Genomic DNA, 7,933 nt, shown 5'->3' with positions numbered 1-7,933 from the left:
CGGGCTGCAGTTGTTTTCTTTAGAGACGTTTATTACAGATTTACTCCACTCAGTTAAGGGAGTGTGTAATATTCAACTAGAGGAAGGTTCAGACGCCCGTACACCCTTCCTTTTATTCCTCAAACTTAGAAATACTTTAGGATTTTCGACAATAGACCAGTTTCGAATTCCAAGTTACCGCTGTGTTCCTTGATTACAGACTCATTTGCACAGAGTTAGCCTCGTACCAGTGTTTAAATATTCACAAATACCAACGGTAAAGTAAAGAATGCACAACTTCAACAATACAAACACTTTGAAGCTCGACGGACCTTGTTTGCAACACGTGAATATTCTGCACAAACTCGAGACTAACCCTGTGCAAATGAGTCTGTAATCAAGAAACACAGCGGTAATTTGGAATTCGAAAAGGGTCTATTTGTTTTGATGGCAATTTTATCGCAAACTGAGCTGTTCTCCATCAGGGCACAGGGAAAGGGGTCAGTGAAAAATCCAAGTTCAAAATTTTGGACCTCAATTTAAGATTACTTGTTGGAAATTAAAGCGCTATTGAAAAAGGTCAAGAACATTTTGGGGTGAATATCACACCGGATAATCTGTTGCAAAAGGCTCGTGTTTGCTGCCGTTCCCTTATAAACTGTCTTTAGAGGGGAAAGGGAGGATTACTCCTCACCAAAGTCTTAAACATAACTTACGGCCGTAAATTAAAAATTGTCATCAGTTTTTTTCAAAATCTGGTATCCTTTCCAGATACATAGTTTGGAGTTACCATTCGAGACGAAAAAGCCTTAAAAGCCCTGTTATGGTTGTGAGGTGGTGTACATGTTGGGTCCTGGTTACTATCTCCACCTGTTGTTCTGGTGCATCTAGTGATGATGTTCATCCTAGACTGATGAAGTGGTATTGATGTGAGGTGGTGTACATGTTGGGTCCTGGTTACTATCTCCACCTGGTGTTCTGGTGCATCTAGTGTTGATGTTTATCCTAGACTGAAGTGGTATTGATGTGAGGTGGTGTACATATTGGGTCCTGGTTACTATCTCCACCTGTTGTTCTGGTGCATCTAGTGTTGATGTTCATCCTAGACTGAAGTGGTATTGATGTGAGGTGGTGTACATATTGGGTCCTGGTTACTATCTCCACCTGTTGTTCTGGTGCATCTAGTGTTGATGTTTATCCTAGACTGAAGTGGTATTGATGTGAGGTGGTGTACATATTGGGTCCTGGTTACTATCTCCACCTGTTGTTCTGGTGCATCTAGTGTTGATGTTTATCCTAGACTGAAGTGGTATTGATGTGAGGTGGTGTACATGTTGGGTCCTGGTTACTATCTCCACCTGGTGTTCTGGTCGCGCCATGTAAGGGAATCCGGACTTATGGTGGATTCCGGATTCCAAGCTCTGGATTACGGATTCCAATGATCTGGATTCTGGATTCCAAAGCTTTTGTATTGCGGATTCCGGATTCCATATCGTTAATTTTCAGATACTTTCTCAGAAAATTATGTTTGATATACTTGCCATTATAAGTAGAATCGTCTATCAATTAAATCCAGGGTCCTGGTTACTATCTCCACCTGGTGTTATGGTGGCCGCCATTGCACAGTGGAACTGCAAGGGTCCATGTTCTCTCATTTGCACCTCAAAATTACTTGTTAAAAGAGCAGTAGGTGCTAGAAAGTAAATTACGGTTGCGTGCACGAATAAAGAATATATTTCCAAACATTTTTCAAGAAAATCTGTCATCAACGCAAAAACGAGGGCGATGAAATTGCGAAAAAGGAGTGGCATTTGAAGTGTGTACATGTTTAGGATGAGATGACAAGTAAGAATGAGAATCAGTATAAGTATACTGATATAGTGAATGGCAGTGCTAAGGTACGTTATTGTCGGTAATATCTGACAAACTGAAGCTGAATCCTGGTAAAACAGAATTCTTAGTGATCGGTACCCAACAACAGCTGGAGAAAGTGAACGTCACCAATCTACAAGTTGGAGAATCCAAGATTAACCAATCTTCTGTTGTAAAAAACTTGGGAGCCTGGTTTGACTCCCACTTGAATATGCATGAACAAATTAAGAAAACTTGTAGTTCATCGTTTTACCATCTATACAATATTAGAAGAATTAGGAAATACCTTTCACGTGGTTCTACCGTCCATGCTTTTATAGTGAGTAAACTTGATTACTGTAATGGTTTATTGTATGGGCTTCCTGATATTCATGTAAATAAGTTACAAAGAGTGCAAAATTCTGCTGCCAGGGTTATTGTAGGGCTTCCTCGTTTTTGCCACATCACACCAGTTCTTTTCGATTTACACTGGCTACCTATTAGATATCGTATTCATTTTAAGATACTACTGTTAACATTTAAATGTTCACGTGGGCTAGCACCACAATATTTATCTGATTTGGTTTCAGTAAGTAAGGTTTCTAGGTATAACCTCCGGAATCATAAGGGCACTCTGCTAAATCCAGCTAGTGGGAAATATAAAAAAACTTTAGGTGACAGGGCTTTTCAATCTGCGGCCCCCAAACTTTGGAACGCTCTTTCTGTTGAAATCAGGAATGAACTGTGTATCAGGAAATTTAAATCACTTGTTAAGACATACCTTTTTAAATTAGCTTTTACTTAGAATTTTATACATCTTTATTGCTATTTACTATATATTTTATCTATTTCATATATTTATATTATTATATACTATATACTATATTATGTTATATCTATATTTCTTTTTGTCCAATTTATTTAATTGATCATGAATGGCATAATTAATTTCTGCGCATATGAACATATCCACATGAAATATGCGCGTTATAAATATATTATTATTATTATTATTATTATTATTATTATTATTATCATCATCATTTAATAACTGGGATATCTAGAAGAGGTGCGGCTTTCACCATGACTGACTATCGGAATCAGTGACCGATTTATTTTGTATTCGTTTACTTTGTTTTTCTGCTTTAGGACCATACTTCCAGACATCGAGTGCTGAAGCGTCGTATGGCAGCGCGAAGCGTTTACGGCTATGCCGGAGATTTCGGCCCCGACACCGCTATCCCTGGATTTACAGACTGATCAGGAAGCTCGGCCGAAGCCCAAGGGAGAGGTTAGTCGGCCCCTAGACCGTAGATGATTAACCCCTTGCTATGACCAGCAGACCTGATACGTCGTGTGGTTCAATGATCACTAACCTCCCATGATCATTCCTTTCAATGTGGGATCCGGATGCCTTTTGAAGAACTAGCCACGCAAAAAGGGTGTGTTAGGGAAATCGTGCGTTCTGATTGGCCACAGGAGCGCGAGGTATTTTTCTATTTCTGCCGAGGTCTGGTATCATGACTTCATTCTTACGTTATCCGCGCGCGCATGGAAAACGGTTGTTAAACGAGAAAACAAATTGCAAAACAAGTAAAAAAAAAATTGTACCCTTTTTTATACAGTTTACCTTCTCCATAATCCATGGGGGAAAGTAAACTGGAAACAAAATTAAATAAGTTTTTTACCGGCCTAAAGTCGGTCCGGATAGGAAAAACTAGGCCCTCGGCCTTAAAACGGTTTTTAATGAAGACCTCTCAGACAGTTTTATTTTTACTCTACTGATTAAAGTCAAGTGTGTAGTTGGATAATAAGAAACCGTATTGTCGGCTCAGAATAACCTAGTGAACGTCGATAGGAATCACGATACAAAAACCTGTATCTTTCATTTGCACAAGTTGTCACAACCATTTTTTCCCAAACATATGAAACTACGACGATACGCAACATTTCAAAGCTTTGCTCGATCTAACGAATTCCTAATAAATGATAAATGTGTTCGTCCCGTCTCGTGTTGGGTAAAAGATCACGCGCGGATTTGATTAAAATATAGATCTAACACGACCTTCTCCCGTAAAGCCTCAGTGGCCGAGATCTGGTTGAGATCTCGTCTAGCAAACGAGAGGTCAGTGGTTTGAGTCCCGCGAGAACCCAACTGAGGCAGATTTTTTAATCTGCTTATACAATCGATGTAGCATACACTTAACATATAGATCTTTACCGAGTGACAAAAACACATTTCACAAAATCATAAATTAGTTTACAGCTGTTTGAACCCTTAAACGCGAACTATAAGCTGATCTAAGTCAGGGCATGCCTAACTCACACATCGAACCCTGAAACAACCTCAGACTTGATCTAAGTTGTGGCAAGTCAACACGTGGTTGGACTCGTTACAATCGTCACTAGCCCTCGCTTCCAACGAAGAGATTAAACATACAATAAAATAGACAAAACATAACAAACTACATTTTATTCATTCAGTGTTTAGCTATTTGAACAAAGTATATTTAATAAAAGTTGAGAGGCGTGTTTGTCTTCAAGGTGAGAGTGGAATGGGTCCAATAATTAACCGCTATTCAATCCACGTGAGCCTGCAGCAGAACCTTTCAGCTGTTTCTCGCTACTGTGGATGGGCTGGATGAACCGTCATTACTTCTTTTTTGAAATAGTCGTGCTGAAGAAAAAAAAGTCAAAAAATATAATCATTTTTTTTCCTCAAAAACTTCTACGACCATACGCCGAATCGAAATATAGAGACCAGTTTGAATAACTATTGTTCTGGACTGAAAAAGGCCTTTTTTTCGACATGAACACGAGGCTAATCAGTCCAGAATTAACAATAGTTATTCAAGTTTATCGCCATATTTCTATTCGGCGTATAGCTGCGAGGATTTTTTCCACGACCGACTCCCGCGTCTTATTTTATATTGCTTACGTATCCTAGCAGGAGTGAAAAGTATTTTTAGAGTCCCGTGCTAGAAAACAGTGTGAGTCCCTGACTTCTAAAGATCCCCTGTTTAAAAGTTTGACAATAGCCTTCTTAACCACGTATACAAACAAGGAGAGAAATTTGAAACAGTTATTAACACGAAAAATATATATTTAGATGTAACGCATTTTTCAGTAGCTCCAGAAAAATATGAAATGAAGACAATTTGTCTACTTTATATTATTGAATTATTATTTATTCAGTGTTAGTCCAATGATCTAATTGTTGGTAATCAGGCTTTATCAATTGGTCAAGTATTAGTCAAGACATATTACTATCAAAGTGATTAACAATTAGTCACAGGAAACTGAAGTTGAAAGTGTTTTTCTTATCGTTGTTCACTGCTTTCGTAGCCATCATTAGTTTATTAAACAGCACAAAAAACATGGCAATCATGTCTTTTGTTATTTCGTTCTGTTTGTAGTGATAGCATAATATTTATTAACGTGTTAATTCGCAGTAAGGGTATCAGGGGCGGATGGCAGCCAGTCATTTGCGTTACTACTTATACCGTGTAAGCAAACTGCATACTCTATTTTCATTCCCCTCTCCCCGTACAGCTGAGCGGTGGGCAGACAAAATGAGTTCAATTTTCATTTTGATCTGACAGTAGATTCAGTATCAAACAGCGTTAGCAGCATTCTACTTGATTAGACGTACGAATTTCTTTTTAATTATCTGTAGATATTGTCTAAAATGCAACTTAATATTCGAGCAGATGCATGATCAAAATAAGACATAAGATATGAGATTAGAACCTCATCGTAAAAATAATGATCAGAGGAAAAAAAATTAACTTCAAAAGGAGTGACGTATTTTTACGAACACTATACAGAATCAATTAAGATAGCAGCTTTCTCGTTTAATTCCTCATAGACTTCACATTTTTATGCCAATATGTACTTATATATGTGCGCTGTGTGTGTGTTGTTTTTTTTTCGATTCTTGTTCTTCGTCTTACGATGATTTTTGCGCTTTTAAACATTTAAACCTTTTAACCTTCATTGAATTTTGTTCAATATGTATAGTAGGGTTATATCACAAGTTCATTACTTCATGGTTGCGGAAGCGTCTTAATTTTTGTAAATGATTCCAACCTACGAAAACACGTTAAACTTAACAATGCAAGTTAATTGTTTTTAAATAGGCCTATTAAAACCTTTTTTCTAAGCAGACTTGTCTTCTTCAGCTCGTTAACTTAATGAGAAGGATTTGTCCTCATAGCTAAAAAATCAAATGTTAATTATAAATTTGAATTTGTTACAATTCCTCTTGGTTCATGTTCTGGTGCATCTAGTGTTGATGTTCATCCTAGGCTGAAGTGGTATTGATGTGAGGTGGTGTACATGTTGGGTCCTGGTTACTATCTCCACCTGGTGTTCTGGTGCATCTAGTGTTGATGTTCATCCTAGACTGAAGTGGTATTGATGTGGGGTGGTGTACATGTTGGGTCCTGGTTACTATCTCCACCTGGTATTCTGGTGCATCTAGTGTTGATGTTCATCCTAGGCTGAAGTGGTATTGATGTGATGTGATGTACATGTTGGGTCCTGGTTACTATCTCCACCTGGTGTTCTGGTCGCGCCATGTAAGGGAATCCGGACTTATGGTGGATTCCGGATTCGAAGCGCTGGATTCCAGATGCCGAGACTCTGGATTCTGGATTCCAAAGCTTTTGTATTGCGGATTCCGGATTCCATATCGTTAATTTTCAGATACTTTCTCAGAAAATTATATTTGATATACTTGCCATTATAAGTAGAATCGTCTATCAATTAAATCCAGGGTCCTGGTTACTATCTCCACCTGGTGTTATGGTGGCAGCCATTGCACAGTGGAACTGCAAGGGTCCATGTTCTCCCATTTGCACCTCAAAATTACTTGTTAAAAGAGTAGTAGGTGCTAGAAAGTAAATTACGGTTGCGTGCACGAATAAAGAATATATTTCCAAACATTTTTCAAGAAAATCTGTCATCAACGCAAAAACGAGGGCGATGAAATTGCGAAAAAGGAGTGGCATTTGAAGTGTGTACATGTTTAGGATGAGATGACAAGTAAGAATGAGAATCAGTATAAGTATACTGATATAGTGAATGGCAGTGCTAAGGTACGTTATTGTCGGTAATAGACTGAGATATCTAGAAAAGAGGTGCGGCTTTCACCATGACTGACTATCGGAATCAGTGACCGATTTATTTTGTATTCGTTTACTTTGTTTTTCTGCTTTAGGACCATACTTCCAGACATCGAGTGCTGAAGCGTCGTATGGCAGCGCGAAGCGTTTACGGCTATGCCGGAGATTTCGGCCCCGACACCGCTATCCCTGGATTTACAGACTGATCAGGAAGCTCGGCCGAGGCCCAAGGGAGAGGTTAGTCGGCCCCTAGACCGTAGATGATTAACCCCTTGCTATGACCAGCAGACCTGATACGTCGTGTGGTTCACTGACCACTAACCTCCCATGATCATTCCTTTCAATGTGGGATCCGGATGCCTTTTGAAGAACTAGCCACGCAAAAAGGGTGTGTTAGGAAAATCGTGCGTTCTGATTGGCCACAGGAGCGCGAGGTATTTTTCTATTTCTGCCGAGGTCTGGTATCCTGACTTCATTCACTTGGAAAAAAATATAAAGAACTCTTAACAAGCTAGAGTGTCACTCGGCTTCGCCTCGTGCCACTCTTTCGCTTGTTAATCGTTCTTTATATTTTCTCTCGTGCGTCTATATCGCCATGGGCGCGCGCTTTTATGTCGTCTAACTGATAAATAAATGATAAATGTGTTCGTCCCGTCTCGTGTTGGGTGAAAAATCACGCGCGGATTTGATTAAAATATAGATCTAACACGACCTTCTCCCGTAAAGCCTCAGTGGCCGAGATCTGGTTGAGATCTCGTCTAGCAAACGAGAGGTCAGTGGTTTGAGTCCCGCGAGAACCCAACTGAGGCAGATTTTTTAATCTGCTTATACAATCGATGTAGCATACACTTAAATATAGATCTTTACCAAGTGACAAAAACACATTTCATAAAATCATAAATTAGTTTACAGTTGTTTGAACCCTTAAACGCGACCTATAAGCTGATCTAAGTCAGGGCATGCCTAACTCACACATC

The sequence above is a fragment of the Actinia tenebrosa genome, unplaced genomic scaffold (assembly GCF_029948245.1).
Source record: "Actinia tenebrosa isolate PJP-AT-01 unplaced genomic scaffold, QUT_ActTen_1.0 PGA_scaffold11__36_contigs__length_13525064, whole genome shotgun sequence".
Taxonomy (NCBI): domain Eukaryota; kingdom Metazoa; phylum Cnidaria; class Anthozoa; order Actiniaria; family Actiniidae; genus Actinia; species Actinia tenebrosa.
Note: the sequence above shows the minus strand (reverse complement) of the source record.